Raw genomic sequence first — 17,329 nt, forward strand, 5'->3', positions numbered from 1 at the left:
ACTAGGTCTCGGCTTTAGAAGTGAAGCTACAACAAAGGCGCATCAAGTACATGGTGTCGACGAACATCGAGTTGACCGACGTAGTCCAGGTCATGCTCCATCGCTGCATCCTTCCCTGCCAGTGCCGGGATAGACCGATATGGTCTTACAAGCCCAGCGCCCCCTAGGTGGTGCCGGAGTTCTACCGCACCACCCATGAGAACTTGTGGCGGATACTGCTCAAGCCGCAGCGGGACTGACCGGTCGAGGAAGAAGACATCGGCTTGGATGTCAAGACCCCCCTTTGGAGGTATGTCCGAGCTCTTGTACTTACTTAAGGTTCTCATTTTATTGAAGGCCTTACTATCTCTTCTACTGTCCTCGCAAGATTGGCTGGCCCTGGCCAAGAACATAGACGGTGCATCTCCCCTCCCCAAGGAACCTTGGTAACCTGTGTTGATCCTGATGCTAGTAGTGATGCCGTACACCATGCCAGACAATAAGAAGAAGGAGACCCATGGGGGTCTCCGGTCGACGGGTCCGTCAGATACCAAGTCCGGTGACACCTATGCCTCCTCCACCCACGAGGGGGAGGATCCAGACGATGAGGAAGAGAAGGACTCCCTTCAGACGAGGAAGAGGGAGGCGCCAGACGGGGCCGAGGAGGGGTACCTCCTCGGGCTCTGAAGAGACCTTGCAAGAGCAAGGTCTCCCTACTCGGCGCTAGCCCGATTTCTAATGATGAGATCAGAGCCTTCGAGGCGATTCCTCGCTGAACCCCTAGGGTCAAGCCCCCGACCCGAAGGTACGGAATCCAATTCTCAACTTAACGGAAGTAAATCGGGTTTTTATTAATAATGAAAAACAAGATGTTCTCGTCACATCCCTGTCCGAGAACTTCTGATGGACCAGGTGTCCGAGGAGGGTTTGCTGCACGCTGAGCTGGCCGAGAGCGGGAACGCATCCCACAATACCCCTCCCCGGGCCTCGAATGAGGTGGCCGAGGTGATGTCCCATCACGCCCCGCTGACTAGTGCCGAGGTGGCAATGGTCGGTACATCGAAAGCAGAGGACCGGGAGGTCTCGACCGAAGTTGATACACGAGCTTTCGAAGCCCGAGTGGTCCTGCCTGGCGTTGATACGCCGGCCACCGAAGAACCTGAGACCCTGGCCGAGGTCCATGTCTCGGTCATCGGGCCCTAGGAGATTGGTTACCTCCCCGCAAGTGGAGAGGGGAACCAGATTCCCTCCGAGCTTTACCCGGAGAAAGCTTCCGAGTGTCCTGATGCTCCAGTGTCTTCGGTGCCGCCTCCAACGTTGCTCGTAGTAGAGAAGGCTACAGCTGGGTGGCCAGCTATGATAGAGGACGCCTTGACCGGCTCCTCCATTGCCCAACAACATCACACCCTTGTGATTCGCTTTTCTGTACACGGCTGGGTGAGGTTTTAGAGAGTATTCAGCCCGACATAGAGGACTGAGCGAAGCCTTCAGTAGCTTGCTGGCGGGGTTTGAGGTAAGCCGTGTAATGTTTTAAGTCTTATTTATAAGGTTTTTATGCTTTTATGGGTATAATAGTCCCCGAGCCACGGGTAAGTTTGACAAGCTTATCCGTGGCTCAAAATTAACTCTTAGGCATAAAAACTAATCCTGAGATTTTTAATTAGAATGGCTCCCTCGAGTAATTCTGACCAAAGTGTCTTGCGTGCCAATAACTCGGAGTTGTTAAAATTCATAATTCTTTCATGCAGGATTCATCCTCCATTGCCGATGCCAACGCTCTAGAGATAGCCGAGCTGAACCGGAAACTGAAGGTTTCCGACAATGAACTCAACCGCGTGAATGTCCCGCTTGATGAAAAGTAGGGTAAGTTTCATGAAGCGGTATAAAAACTATTACTGCCCTTTAGTAAAGAAGGACCGCCCTGGTTTTTACTATCTGACCCCGTGCTATCGATTTGGTCAGCAGCGCAGGACACAGAGTTCGAAAAACTCAAGGCCGAAGTAGAGAAGGCCAAGAAGGAGGCCGCTACTCACAAGGTGGCGACCGAATAAGTAGCTGCCCAGGTGATCACCCTCAACGTAGATAGCAGCAAGCATGAGGCCAGGGTGGCGGAGGTTCAACAGGAGCTGCACGAGGCCAACTCTAAGTGTGAGGCCTTGGAGCAGAAATCTCGGGAGCAGATGACCGAGCTCTCCAAGCTGTCTGCCAAGCTCAAATAAGAGTGTTGGACCCGAGGTTCTTTGAAGAAGAGGTGGCCAAGCCAAGCTGAAGGCAAATGGTATGCCATACTTATTGCAATGTGCATTTGGTGGAAACATGTATGTATTTCTTACGCGGATTTGGCGTTCCTCATGCGCCTTCAAGGACCTCCCGTAGAGTGTGGCGGAAGCAACCAAGCACTACTCGGCCCATGACAGGGATGTTGAGCAGAGGATTTTTTGGGCTTAGTTTCAGACTCCCGAGCCCAACCCGAGTCTGAGCTATCAAATCAAACAGCTCATGGAGTTGCATAGGATGGTGGAGACGGACATGAAGGATCTCTATCCAGCTAAGGCCAACCGATCGCTATCGAGTAGCTACTTTGGCTTAGTGTAGAAGTTGGTTGACGTCGTGCCCTGGATCGACGTCCTGAAGCTTTCCGTTTGAATAGAAGGAGCTCAGATGGCCTTTGCGAGGACCATGGTGCATTTTTCGAGGATGAAGCCCCTAACGATGGGAACCACACCTTCGTCTACCGGGAAGGAGCGCAAACGTCCCGAGCTGTATTTTTCCTCCATGACGGAGTGTGCTTGGGTTATAGAACCCAATGCTCAAAAGATGTACTCTTTGAGTGATTGTACTGTCATGTGCCTCCAAACAATTTGTATTTATGATGCTAGTCCTTGAATGGGATGTACTTGTGTATTATTTTGACTCCTGATGTATGTTCGTTTAATCTGAAAATTACTTGTCGTCGGCTTCAGCCCCCAGGTAGAAACTACTCAGGGTGTTTCATCGCACGTACTATTACCCTTAGACAATGAGTTGGTGCACTAAGGTGGTAGTTTGTGATGGAAACGTGGGAATCAGACATGTGGCTTTATCGCTTTCACTTAGCCTTAGGAGTATAAATCCGGGGATTGATCGGAAGCCCCTAGGTTTTTTATCATAGACGGATAAGACAAATTTAGAAATAGCTACCATAAGGTCCTCAAAGGCGTGAACCCTCCGTGAAACACGGAATAACCTTCTACGGTTTTTGTTTTTGAGCTCGGGTTGCAGACGAGTTCTCGTTTACTATGACGGTCAGTTTTCGGCTTTCTCCAGTGAGGTATTTTAGCCGGACTAGCTGGTAATACAATCATAGTGGTTCTCCCTTTACCCCTTAAATGAACTAGCGGAACAAAAGGATGTAAGAAAAGGAGCAGGGCAACCCAACTATAGACCCAAAACAATATTCGGAACCGATGCATATAACGAAAAACCCGAGAAACTGGATGCTTAAGAAGAAGTGACGGCGTAGTGCTCGGGATGGTGTTACCATCCAACCCTCCGGTCTATTGGCCGATAGCACTTTAGCATGTGTAAAAAGTAATTTTGACCTATCAGCACCGATGAGTATGAAATATGTGGATACTAAAATACTTGAACTAATGTGTGCGAGGAATTTTTATAACTTGTGACACCAAGGCAGCTCTTATAGGTAACTATTGGTTCTTGAGATACTAGTTTTTAAAGCGTCTTTTTCCCAATGGCCTTCCATTGGCGGCTTGACGCCCGCCCTATTTTTGGCTCTACTATATCTCTTACCCTTGTTATAAGTGGGGGTACTATCCTTTGCAGGAAGTTGTTGTTAGCATGCGGACCTTGAGTAGAGGGTCTTGAGAAGCTGCTGACGAAACAGACAAGCTTAATACTTGGGGTTCTTCATGATACCCTGCTTTTTGACTATAGAGGTGTTTTGGACCATTGCTCGGTTGAACTGATCACACGATCACTCCCGGGTGGCTCCCACAGTTTCCAATGGAATTTTAAGGATGAAATTGTGTCTACGAGGGACGTACCTTGAAGTTGTTCATGTCGTGTCATGGGAGGCGTATCCCTATTTACTCTGAGCCGAAGATGTCTCCGGCAGATCTGATTGAGCTCAGGCTCGCTTGCCTTTCTTCCGCGACTTGATTGCCAGCCTGTGGCTTGATGTTTCACTGTCATGTTGGCATTCTGCTGCAAGTGCGGCCGTGTGTTCCTCGGTCCGGAGAGATCTCTTTGTATTGCCGTTGACAGTTATGACTCCCTTGGGTCCGAACATTTTGAGCTTCATGTAAGCGTAGTGGGGCTTTCGTTGAAGCGGGCGAAAGCTGTGCACCCGAGCAGTGCGTGGTATCCGCTATGAAAGGGGACGATGTGGAAGATCAAGTCTTCGTTGTAGAAGTTGTTGGGTGAGCCAAACACAACCTCCAGTGTTATCGTAGCAGAGTAGCAGGCTTCCACACCTGGAATCACTCCCTTAATGGTAGTGCGACTTGGTTTGATTCGTGATGGGTCAATGCCCATCTTTTTCACCATATCTGAATAAATCAGATTGATGCTACTTCCTCTATCCATGAGGACTCTAGTGAGGTGGTACCCATCTATAATGGGATCTAGGACAAGGGCGACCGACCCTCCATGAGGGATATTGGTCGAGTTATCCCTATGGTCGAAAATGATCAGGCAGGCCGACCATGGATTATATTTTGGTGCTACGGGCTCTACGACAAATATCTCCCAAAGTCCCCATTTCCTCTCCTTTTTGGGTATATGGGTGACATAGATCATGTTCACTGTTTTGACCTCAGGAGGGAACTGTTTTTGGCCCCGTTGTTTGGACCGCAGGGCTCCTCGTCGTCTTCACTTCACGGGCCCCTGTTCTGTTCATCGGCGGCCAACTTGCCAGCCTGTTTGAACACCCAACATATACGATTGGTGTGGGTGACGGCCTTGTCTTGGTGCCGTGGATCTGGTATGGCCGTTCCATGATTTTATCCGTGGAATCGGTCTGTCCCTATTCCCTTTGAAGGGTTTCATCTGCTGTCAGGGTTTTGAAGTATGGAAACCAGTATTTACTGTAGTGTCATCGGCATCACCATTACGGTGGTGGCGTTTGTTCTTGTTATTCTTGGCTTACCATTTCTGTCCCAAACTTAAGAGGTTCCGGGGTCGTCCGCATTGTGGCTGCGCCGAGCTAGCTAATAATCTCCGCCCGTGCAAAAGCGGGCCATGAAGGAAGTGAGGGCGTACATTGTTCTCGGCCTGTCCTGGCCGAGTTGTGTTGCCATCCATTTGTCCGAGATGTTGTGCCTAAAAGAGGCTATTGCTTCGGCATCCGGACAGTCCGCGTTTTGATTCTTCTTGGTGAGGAACCAGTTCCAGAATTCTTTGCCAATTCTCCCACCTTTTGAATGGCGTTGCTTAGGTCGGATAAATCCGGTGGCCGAACATATGTTCCCTGAAAGTTAGATAGGAAAGCCTCCTTGAGGTCTTCCCAGCTTCCAATGGAGTCTTCATGTAGGCTATTTAGCCAGTGTCATGCCGGTCCATTGAGTTTTTGGGGCAATTATTTTTTGGCAGGGAGATCATCTCCTCTGATGTGGAGAAGGAAATCTTCTATCCACACGACGTGGTCTGTCATCCCATTGTATTGGTCAATGTTTACATGTTTAAACCCTTCCGAGAACTTGTGCTGCATGACCTCATCTGTGAAACACAATGGGTGAGTGGCGCCTCTCATCCGGGCTATGCTGTGCCGGAGATCAGCTCTGGGTTGAGCCTGGTACGGTTCTTGGCAACTGCTTTTGTAAGCAACCCGAGGTGGTTTGTCATCCCATCGAGTGGGGGAATACCTCCTGGATTCGTATATGGATCTATTGTTACCTGATGTGACGTATCGTGGGCCAGGTCTATCCCCAGGGTGCATATGTTCTTTGCCTTTTCTATGGGGAGGCTCGGGTCTATACTCGTTCTCTCCGGCCGCTCTGCCGTGCCCTCGGGGCGGGCGGTCAGGTTGGTCATAGTGCGTGTGTCGGGCAGACGCGTGCTCTCGGGCCTCGTCGTCGAACTGAGGGAGCAAGCGTCAGCACCGGTAGGTTTTATTTTGGTATGGCCACTCTGTATCGTATCCCTCTTTGGCCGCGAGAATTTTTGTCCACCTGTTGTTAATGGTGTCTTGTTCATCCTGGAGTTGTCATTTCTTTGCTTTTAAGCTCTGAGTGGTATTTATAAGATGCTTCCGAAATTGCTCCTGGCCTTTGGGGTCTTCCGGGATTACAAAGTCTTCGGCTTCAAGGCCGTCTTTGTCATCGACAGGGTGGGTGGGAGGTAGTCGTCGTCGTCCGAATTGTTGAGGTCGTCAGGATCAACATTGGTTGGTTCCCCTGGTTGTTTCTGGGGAGCTTCGGGGTTGCCATGGTCTTTTGGGGTCATCTTTTCCGTTGTAGCTTATGCGGAGCCCCTTCCCTTATTTTCCTTGGCACACTTACACGAATTTCGGCACTTTGAGGGCTCCTTCACGGGCTTATCGCCATTTTGGTTAGGTGTGACTTCGCCCATGTCACGGGGCATGTCTACCATGTAAACTTCGTAGGTGGACGTTGCGGTCCACCACCGAGTGTTTACGGATGTGGGGTAGTAGGCCTCATCGTCCATGTCCTCGAGCTCTTCGGAGGCATAGTCCAATCCTTTGGTTAAAACTTCGACAGTAGTGATCAAGCGAGTGGTGGGTGAGCCGTAAAATTCCTCACAATCCACTTGAGAGCCGATCTTCGCGTAGGTCGGGCTTCGGTTAAGTGTGATTTGAAGTGACTGGATCTATTTGAGCGTCTCGTTTAACATCAAGAGGCTGTCCTAATCAATCTTTTTGAAAATTTTGGAGTTGAGCTCCGCGAGGGATGCAATTTCAGCAATGGCTGTTTCCTGTTGTCCAAACACAATGGTCGGGTCCGAGCTCAAGGCTAACTCTTCGACGAGGCGGGGACCGAGGCCGTGGCTGGACGAGGGACCCGGAGTTAAGGCTTCGAGGATTCGAGTTTCATCGCCCGACGTCGTGACTTCAGAGGGGGACAGATGTCCCCGTGAGTGGACGGAGAATTCAAAGTCTCCAAACCTTATTTTTTGACCGGGGGCGAAATCTCCAATCTGGCCGGGAAGGCCAGTTGAGTCCATGCGCAGCGTGATGCTATCCACCATGGGGACTGCTACTTATTGAGCATGTGTTGGTTTTATCTTGAAGAGGAAAGTATGATGCAACAAAGTAGATAAGTATTTCCCTTACTTTGTTGAGAACCAAGGCATCAATCCAGTAGGAGGAACAAGCAAGGCCCCAAACGTAGTACCTACACAAATAATCAAACACTTGCACCCAACGCTAAAAAGGGGTTTTCAATCCCTTTAGAGTTATTTGCAAGGATGAGATGTGATAGAGATAGATATAAAAGATTGCGGAAACAAAGGTAAATAAATTGCAGAAATCTATTTTTGGTATTTTTGGTTATAAATCTGAAAGTATAATATGGAAAATAGACCGTGGTGCCATAGGTTTCACTAGAGGCTTCTCTCATAAAGGAAAATAATACGGTGCGTGAAAAAATTACCGTCGAGCAATTGATACAAAAGCGAATAATTATGAAGATATCCAAGGCAATGATTATGCATATAGACATCACTTCTGTGTCAAGTAGACCGAAACGATTTTGCATCTACTATTATTACTACACACATCGACCGACTCCTGCCCGCCTATAGAGTATTAAGTTCATGAAGAACAGAGTAATGCATTAAGTAAGATGACATGATGTAAAGGGTTAAACTCAAGCAATATGATGAAAACCCCATCTTTTTATCCTCGATGGCAAGAATACAATACGGGCCTCGCTACCCCTACTATGTCACTGGGTGAGGACACCGCAAGATTGAACCCAAAACTAAGCACTTCTCCCATTGGAAGAATTACCAATCTAGTTAGCCAAACCAAACCAATAACTTGAAGAGACTTGCTATGATATGAAATCATGCATATAAGAATTCAGAAGAGATTCAAATAATATTCATAGATAATCTGAACATAAACTCACAATTCATCGGATCTCGACAAGCACACCGGAAAAGAGTATTACATTGGATAGATCTCCATGAAGATCATGAAAACATGGTATTGAAGAACAAAGGGAGATAAGAAGCCATCTAGCTACTAGCTATGGACCCGTAGGTCTGTGGTGAACTACTCATGCATCATCGGAGGGGTAATGGAGTTGATGTAGATACCCTCCGTGATCAATTCCCTCTCCGGCAGATTACGAGAAAAGGCTCCGAGATTGGATCTCACAGGAACATAGCCTCCCGGCGGAGGAAAAGTATTTTCGTGGCTCTCTTTTGCAATGGAGGAATATTTGGGACATTATAGGCCGAAGAATAGGGTTAGGAGACCTGCATGGGACCCACAAGCCAGGGGCGCCCCCTAGGGCGCGCCTTGCAGGTTTGTGGCCTCCCGAAAGGTGCCCTACCCCTACTCCAAGTCTTATGGATTTCTTCTGGTCCAAGAAAAATCATTCCAGAGATTTTGTTCCGTTTGGACTCCGTTTAATATTCTTATCTGCAATACTCAAAAACATGGAAAAAACAGAAACTGGAACTAGGCTCTAGATTAATAGGTTAGTCCCAAAATTAATATAAAACAATATATTAATGCATATAAAACATCCAAAAGAGATAATATAATAGCATAGAACAATCAAAAATTGTAGATACGTTGGAGAGGTATCAAGCATCCCCAAGCTTAATTCCTGCTTGTCCTCGAGTAGGTAATTGATAAAAACTAAATTTTTGATGTGGAATGCTACCTAACATATTTATCCAACAAATATTCTCTATTGTGGCATGAATATTCAGATCCATAAGATTCAAAACAAAAGTCTAATATTGACATAAAAACAATAATACTTCAAGCATACTAACAAGGCAATTGCTTCCTTTCGAAATAACATGGTCTTAGAAAGTTATCCCTACAAAATCATATGGTCTCGCTATGCTCCATCTTCACCACACAAAGTATCTAAATCATGCACAACCCTGATGAAAATGAAGCAATTGTTTCACACTTTTTATGTTCTCAAAATTTTAAACTCTCACGCAATACATGAGTGTGAGACATGGATATATCACTATAGGTGGAATAGAGTATGGTGGAGGTTGCAAAAAAAGGAGAAGATAGTCTGACATCAACTAGGCATATCAACGGGTTATGGAGATGCCCATCAATAGATATCAATGTGAGTGAGTAGGGATTGCCATGCAACAAATGCACTAGAGCTATAAGTGTATAAAGATCAAAAAGGAAACTAAGTGGTTGTGCAAAACATGTATTCCACTAGTTATATGAAAGTGACAAAATAGGAGACTCTCTATGAAGAACATGGTGCTACTTTGAAGCAACAGTGTGGAAAAAGATAGTAGCATTGTCCCTTCTCTCTTTCTCTCATTTTTTCCTTTTTTGGTGGGCTTCTTTGGCCTCTTTTATTTTTTTATGGGCTTCGCTGGCCTATTTTATTTTTTGTAAAGTCCGAAGACTCATCCCAACGTGTGAGGGAATCATAGCTTCCATCATCCTTTTCTCACAGGGGGCAATGATCTAATAAGGCAAATGATCACACTTTTACTTACTTACAACTCAAAGATTACAACTCGATATCTTGAACAAAATATGACTCTATAAGAAATATATAAGTGGATGGTGCGTGTCATAAAAACGAGACGGTGGTGTTGCATGGTAATATATCTCGGAATGGCTATGAAAATGCAATCATAGGTAGATATGGTGGCTGTTTTGAGGAAGGTGGGTTTAATGTACCGACAAGAGTTGCGCGGTACTGGAGAGGTTAGCAAAGGTGGAAGGGTGAGAGTGCGTATAATCCATGAACTCAACATTAGTCATAAAGAACTCACATACTTATTGCAAAAGCCTATTAGTTATAGAAGAAAAGTATTAGATGCATGCTCCCAGGGGAAGGGTTGGTAGGAGTTAACCATCGCCTGATCCCGACCTCCACACAAAGGTTGGCAATCATTAAACAAATCATGCCTCAACTTCATCACATAACGGTTCACCATACGTGCATTCTACGGGAATCACAAGCTTTAACACAAGTATTTCTTATAATTCACAATTACTTACTAGCATGACTCTCATATTACCATCTTCATATCTCAAAACTATATGCAAGGAATAAAACTTCTCATCATATTCAATGCACTTAATATGAAAGTTTTTATTATATCCCTCTTGGATGCCCATTATATTATGACTAGATTCATAACCTAAACCAATTACCATGCTGTTTAAAGAACTCTCAAAATAATATAAGTGAGGTACGAGAGTTTAATAATTTCTATAAAACACAACACTCCCGTGCTCTAAAAGATATAAGTGAAGCAATAGAGCAACATTGCCTAGCTCAAAAGATATAAGTGAAGCACAAAGAGTATTCTAATAAATTCACAATTCAGTGTGTCTCTCTCAAAATATGTGTGCAACAATGATGATTGTGGAAAACTAAAAAGTAAAGACTCATATCATACAAGACGCTCCAAGCAAAACGCATATCATGTGGTGAATAAAAATATAGCCTCAAGTAAATTTACCGACGGATTGAAAACGAAAGAGGGGATGCCTTCCGGGGCATCCCCAAGATTAACTAAAGTCATGACCTCTCGAAACCCACTTTTAACAAAAAATTTCATAAGATTGAACACTCTCCAAATATGTGGGATTGTTTTTACCTAAAGTTGACACTCTTCCAAACACACTTTCGATATCATATTCATCAAGAGTATTAAATAAATTATCAAGATCATAAGAAGCATTCTCACCCCAATCATGATCATTGCAATAAGTAGTGGTCATGGGAAACTCATCAAATATAGCATCCCCAAGCTTGTGGGTTTGCATATCATTATCATAATTGATATTAATAGAATTTATAACAATATCATTGCAATCATGCTTTTCATTCAAGTAATCATTGTGAATCACTTCATCACAATTTTCAGATTCACAAATATCAGGAAAAACTTCATGGAGATAATCAAGTATGCTCAACTCACTAGGAATTGGTTCATCATAATTGGATCTCTTGAAAATATTATCAAGTGGATGAGGATCCATGTCAATAGATTTTTAATAAGGAAATATGCACGCAAATAGATGGCACATGGTAACACAAGTAGACAAAAAGAGATCCGGCGAGAAAAAGGCGAATAAAACGGCAAATTGGTGAAGTGTGGGAGATGAAAACGACACGAAAATAATGTAAATGCAAGAGATGAGTTTGTGATGGGTACTTGGTAGGCTTGATCTTGCTATGTATCCTCCCCGACAACGGTGCCAGAAATCCTTCTTGCTACTTCTTGAGCTTGCGTTAGTTTTCCCTTGCAGAGGAAAGTGTGATGCAGCCAAGTAGATAAGTATTTCCCTCGGTTTGTTGAGAACCAAGGTATCAATCCAGTAGGAGCATAAAGCAAGGCCCCAATCATAGTACCTACACAAAGAATCAAACACTTGCACCCAACGCTAAAAAGGGCTTGTCAATCGCTTCAGAGTTATTTGCAAGGATGAGATCTGATAGAGATAGATATAAAAGATTGCGGAAACAAAAGTAAATAATTTACAACAAGATATTTTTGGTATTTTTGGTTTATAGATCTGAAAGTATAATATGGAAAATAGACCCGGGGGCCATAGGTTTCACTAGAGGCTTCTCTCATAAAGGAAAGTAATACGGTGAGTGAACAAACTACTGTCGAGCAATTGATAGAAAAGCGAATAATTATGAACATATCCAAGGCAATGATTATGCATATAGGCATCACGTCCGTGTCAAGTAGACCGAAACAATTCTGCATCTACTACTATTACTCCGCACATCGACCGACTCGTGCCCGCATCTAGAGTATTAAGTTCATGAAGAACACATTAACGCATTAAGTAAGATGACGTGATGTAGAAGGATAAACTCAAGAAATATGATGAAAACCCCATCTTTTTACCCTCGATGGCAACAATACAATAGGTGCCTCGCTATCTGATACGTCTCCAACGTATCTATAATTTTTGATGGTTCCATGCTATTATCTTGTCAAACTTTGGATGTTTTGTATGCCTTTTATATCTTTTTTGGGACTGACTTATTAACTTAGTGCCAAGTGCCAGTTCCTGTTTTTTCCGTGTTTTTGACCCTTTTCAGAGGAGAATATTAAACGGAGTCCAAATTGAATAAAACTCCCGAAAAGATTTTTTCCGGAACAGAAGATACGCAGGGGACGCGAGAACCAAGGCACAGGCAACCAGGGGAGGACACAAGCCCCCTAGGCGCGACCAGGGGGGCCCGCGCCTAGCAGGCTTGTGGGCCCCCTGTGGGTCATCTGCCCTACTTCTTCCGCCTATAAATCCCCGAAAATTCCAAAACCACGGGAGAGATCCACGAAAATACTTTTCCGCCGCCGCAAGCTTCTGTCTCCGCAAGATCCCATCTGGGGCACGTTCTGGTGCCGTGCCAGAGGGGGGATTCGCATACGGAGGGCTTCTTCATCAACACTATTGCCTCTCCGATGATGCATGAGTAGTTAACCATAGACCTTCGGGTCCATAGCTAGTAGCTAGATGACTTCTTCTCTCTCTTGGATCTTCAATACAAAGTTCTCCACGATCTTCATGGAGATCTATCCGATGTAATATTCTTTTGCACTGTGTTTGTCGAGATCCGATAAATTGTGGATTTATGATCAGATTATGTATGAATCTTATTTGAGTTTCTTCTGATCTCTTATATGCATGATTTCATATCCTTGTAATTCTTTTCGAGTTGTGGGTTTTGTTTGGCCAACTTGATCTTTGATTCTTGCAATGGGAGAAGTGCTTAGTTTTGGGTTCATACCATGCGGTGACCTCACCCAGTGATAGAAGGGGCAGCGAGGCACATATCGTGTTGTTGCCATCAAGGGTAAAAAGATGGGGTTTACATCATTGGTTTGAGTTTATCCCTCTACATCATGTCATCTTGCTTAAGGCGTTACTTTGTTCGTCATGAACTCAATACACTAGTTGCATGCTGGATAGCGAGAATACAGTAATCTAACACCAATATAAATATAAATCAAGTTTTCTACAGTACCTAAAGAGTGGTAGTTTGTTTTCTTGTGCTAATGTTATCACGAGTTTCTGTTTAAAGTTTTGTGTTGTGAAGTTTTCAACTTTTGGGTGATGTTCTCATGGACAAAGGGATAAAGAGTGGAAAGAACTCAAGCTTGGGGATGCCCAAGGAATCCCAATCCCAATTAAAGGACACCAAAAAGCATAAGCTCGGGGATGCCCCGGGAAGGCATCCCCTCTTTCGTCTTCAGTCCATCGGTAACACTACTTGGAGCTATATTTTTATTCACCACATGATATGTGTTTTGGATGGAGCGTCTTGTATCGTAGGAGTATTTTCTTTTTGTTGTGTCATAATCAACCTTGCTGCACACCTTTTGAGATAGACATGCACTCATCGTGAGTTTTCTAGAATACTCTTTGAGCTTCGCTAATATCTTTTGAGTTAGGAAATTTAGCTCACTTGTGCTTCACTTAGATCTTTTAGATCAAGGCGGTGTCATATTTTGGAGAAATAAGAACTCTCGATCTTCACTTATATCTTTTTGAGAGTGATCTCTCTGAGTAACTTGGTAGTTGGCTTGTGCTATGAAAGTAGTCCGAAAGGTGATAGGCACCCAAAGAGGATATGATGAAACTTCCATCTTCTTGTGCATTGATTAGAAAGAGAAGTTTGTTTCGTCTCAATTAGTTTTGAGACATGGATTTGGTGATATTAACAGTTATGTTAGTAGGGTGTTGTGAATCTAGAAATACTTGTGTTGAAATTAGTGATTCCCATAACATGCACGTATGGTGAACCGCTATGTTAGGAAGTCGGAGCATAATTGATCTATTGATTTTCATCGTTTGTGTTGCGGTCGGGATCTCGCGATGGTTAACACCTGCCAACCCTTCCCCTAGGAGTATGCGTCTAGCACCTTGTTTCGATTACTAATAAAAACTTTCGCAATAAGTATGTGAGTTCTTCATGACTAATGTGAGTCCATAGTATAGATGAAGTTTCACCTTCCACCATTGCTAGCCTCTCTAGTGGCGCCCAACTTTCGCCGGTGCACAAACCCACCATATGCCTTCCTCAAAACAACCACCATACCTACCTACTATGGCATTTTCATAGCCATTCCAAGATATATTACCATGCAACTCCCACCATTCCGTCTCATGACTTGTGCCATCACTCTCATATTTCCATTGCATGATTGTAAGATAGCTAGCGAGATGTTTCAACGTCATACGCCAAGCTAGATCGTTGCACATCTCGGTACACTGCCGGAGGCATTTCCTATAGAGTCATCATTGTTCTAGCATTGAGCTTTGAGTAAATTAAAGTGTGATGATCATTATTATTAGAGCATTGTCCCATGTGAGGAAATAAACAAAAGCGGCCAAAGTTGCCCACAAAAAAAAGATATGGAAAGAGGCCAAAGAGCCCAAACTAAAAAAGAGAAAAAGAGAGAAGGGACAATGCTACTATCTTTTCCACACTTGTGCTTCATAATAGCACCATGTTCTTCATGATTGAGAGTCTCTCGTTTTGTCACCACCATATTCTAGTTGGAATCTTCATTATATAACTTGGCTTGTATATTCCAATGATGGGCTTCCTCAAAATTGCCCTAGGTCTTCGTGAGCAAGCAAGTTGGATGCACACCCACTAGTTCTCCTTTTGAGCTTTCACATACTTATAGCTCTAATGCATCCGTTCTATGGCAATCCCTACTCATTCACATTGATATCTATTAATGGGCATCTCCATATCCCTTTGATATGCCGAGTCAATGTGACCATCTCCTCCTTTTTGTCTCACAACCTCCACCACACTCTATTCCACCTATAGTGCTATATCCTTGGCTCATGCTCATGTATTGCGTGAGAGTTGAAAAAGGTTTGAGAAAGTAAGAGTGCAAAAACAATTACTTGGCCAATACCGGGGTTGTGCATGAATTAAATTAGTTGTGTGGGGATGATGGAGCATAGCCAGACTATATGATTTTGTAGGGATAACTTTCTTTGGCCTTGTTATTTCGAAAGTTCATGATTACCTTGCTAGTTTGCTTGAAGTATTATTGTTTTCATGTCAATAGAAAACTATTGTTTTGAATGTTACAGATCTGAACATTCATGTCACATGAAAGAAGTTACAAAGGACAAATATGCTAGGTAGCATTCCATATCAAAAATTCATTCTTTATCACTTTGCTACTCGAGGACGAGCAGGAGTTAAGCTTGGGGATGCTTGATACGTCTCCAACGTATCTATAATTTTTGATGGTTCCATGCTATTATCTTGTCAAACTTTGGATGTTTTGTATGCCTTTTATATATTTTTTGGGACTAACTTAACTCAGTGCCACATGCCAGTTCCAATTTTTTCCATGTTTTTGAACCTTTTCAAAGGAGAATATTAAACGGAGTCCAAACGGAATAAAACTTCCGAAAATATTTTTTCCGGAACAGAAGATATGTAGGGGACGTGAGAACCAAGGCAGAGGCCACTGATTGTTTTGCTGTGTATCCCTTGCAACGGTGCCAGAAATAGTTGTGTCGACGGCACCAGGAATCCTTCAGCTACGGCTACGCCTTAAGGGACTTCCTAGGCAAGTATGCAAAGGATTTCCCCCGTGGCCTTGGAGCCTTGCGTTGGTGTTCCCTTGAAGCGGAAAGGGTGATGTAGCACAGCGACGGTAAATATTTCCCTCAGTTTGAGAACCAAGGTATCAATCCGGCGGAAGAGTATCTCAAGATCCTGCACAAACACAAAAGCTTGCACCCAACACTATGAAGGGGTTGTCAATCCCTTATAGATTGTTTGCCAATTGAGAACTAAAAGCAACAAAATAACAAAGCAAAGTAAAAGCGGAGATGTAAACGATGGATGTGAATAGACCCGGGGGCCGTAGTGTTTACTAGTGGCTTCTCTGATGAAAGCAAGTAGGCGGTGGGTGAACAAATTATTGTCGAGCAATTGACAAAACTGTGCAGAGTCGTGACGATATCTATGCAATGATTATTTCTATAGGCATCACGTCTCAAACAAGTAGACCGATACTTTCTGCATCTACTACTATTACTCCACACATCAACCGCTATCCAGCATGCATCTAGTGTAACGCCTTAAGCAAGATGACGGTGGGATAATCTCAAACCAATGATAAAAACCCCATGTTTTTACCCTTGATGGCGACTACTTGATGTGTGCCTTGCTGCCCCTACTGTCACTGGGAAAGGTCACCACATGGCAGAACCCAAAACCAAGCACTTCTCCCATTGCAGGAATCATAGATCTAGTTGGCCAAACAAAACCCAAGACTCGGAGAGACTTAGAAGGATACCAAATCATGCATATAAGAAATCGGAAAAGACTCAAATATGTATCATAGATAATCTGATCACAAGTCCACAATTCATTGGATCTCGACAAACACTCAGCCAAAGAAGATTACATCGGATAGATCTCCATGAATATCATGGAGAACTTTGTATTGAAGATCCAAGAGAGAGAAGAAGCCATCTAGCTACTAACTACAGACCCGTAGGTCTGAAGTGAACTACTCACGAGTCATTGGAGGGGCGATGATGATGATGAAGAAGCCCTCCAACTCCAAAGTCCCCTCCGGCAGGGTGCCGGGAAGGGTCTCCAGATGAGATCTTGCGGAAACGGAAGCTTGCGGCGGTGGAAAAGTATTTTCGAGGCTCGCCTTATTTTTTGCGGAATATTTGGGAATATATAAGCGCAAGACCTAGGTCAAGGGGCGGCCAGGGAGGCCACAAGCCTGCCCACCGCCGCCTCCCCCTGGTGGCGGAGTGGGGGCTTGTGGGCTCCCTAGAGCCCACCTGGCTTGGCCCAAAAGCCCCTTGGACTTCTTCCGTTCGAGAAAAAATCATTTCGGGGTTTTTCTTCCGTTTGGACTCCGTTCCAAAATCAGATCTGAAAAGAGTCAAAAACACGAATAAACAGGAACTGGCACTTCGCACTGAGTTAATAAGTTAGTCCCAAAAAGATATAAAAAGATACATAAAACATACAAAGAAGGCAAGATAACAGCGTGAAACCATAAAAAATTATAGATACATTTGAGATGTATCAAGCATCCCCAAGCTTAACTCCTGCTCGTCCTCGAGTAGGGAAGTGAGAAGAATGAATTTTTGATGCTCTCATGCTGCCTAAAATAGGTGTCCTTTGTAATTCCT

Source organism: Hordeum vulgare, chromosome 2H, assembly GCF_904849725.1.
Source record: "Hordeum vulgare subsp. vulgare chromosome 2H, MorexV3_pseudomolecules_assembly, whole genome shotgun sequence".
Taxonomy (NCBI): Eukaryota; Viridiplantae; Streptophyta; class Magnoliopsida; order Poales; family Poaceae; genus Hordeum; species Hordeum vulgare.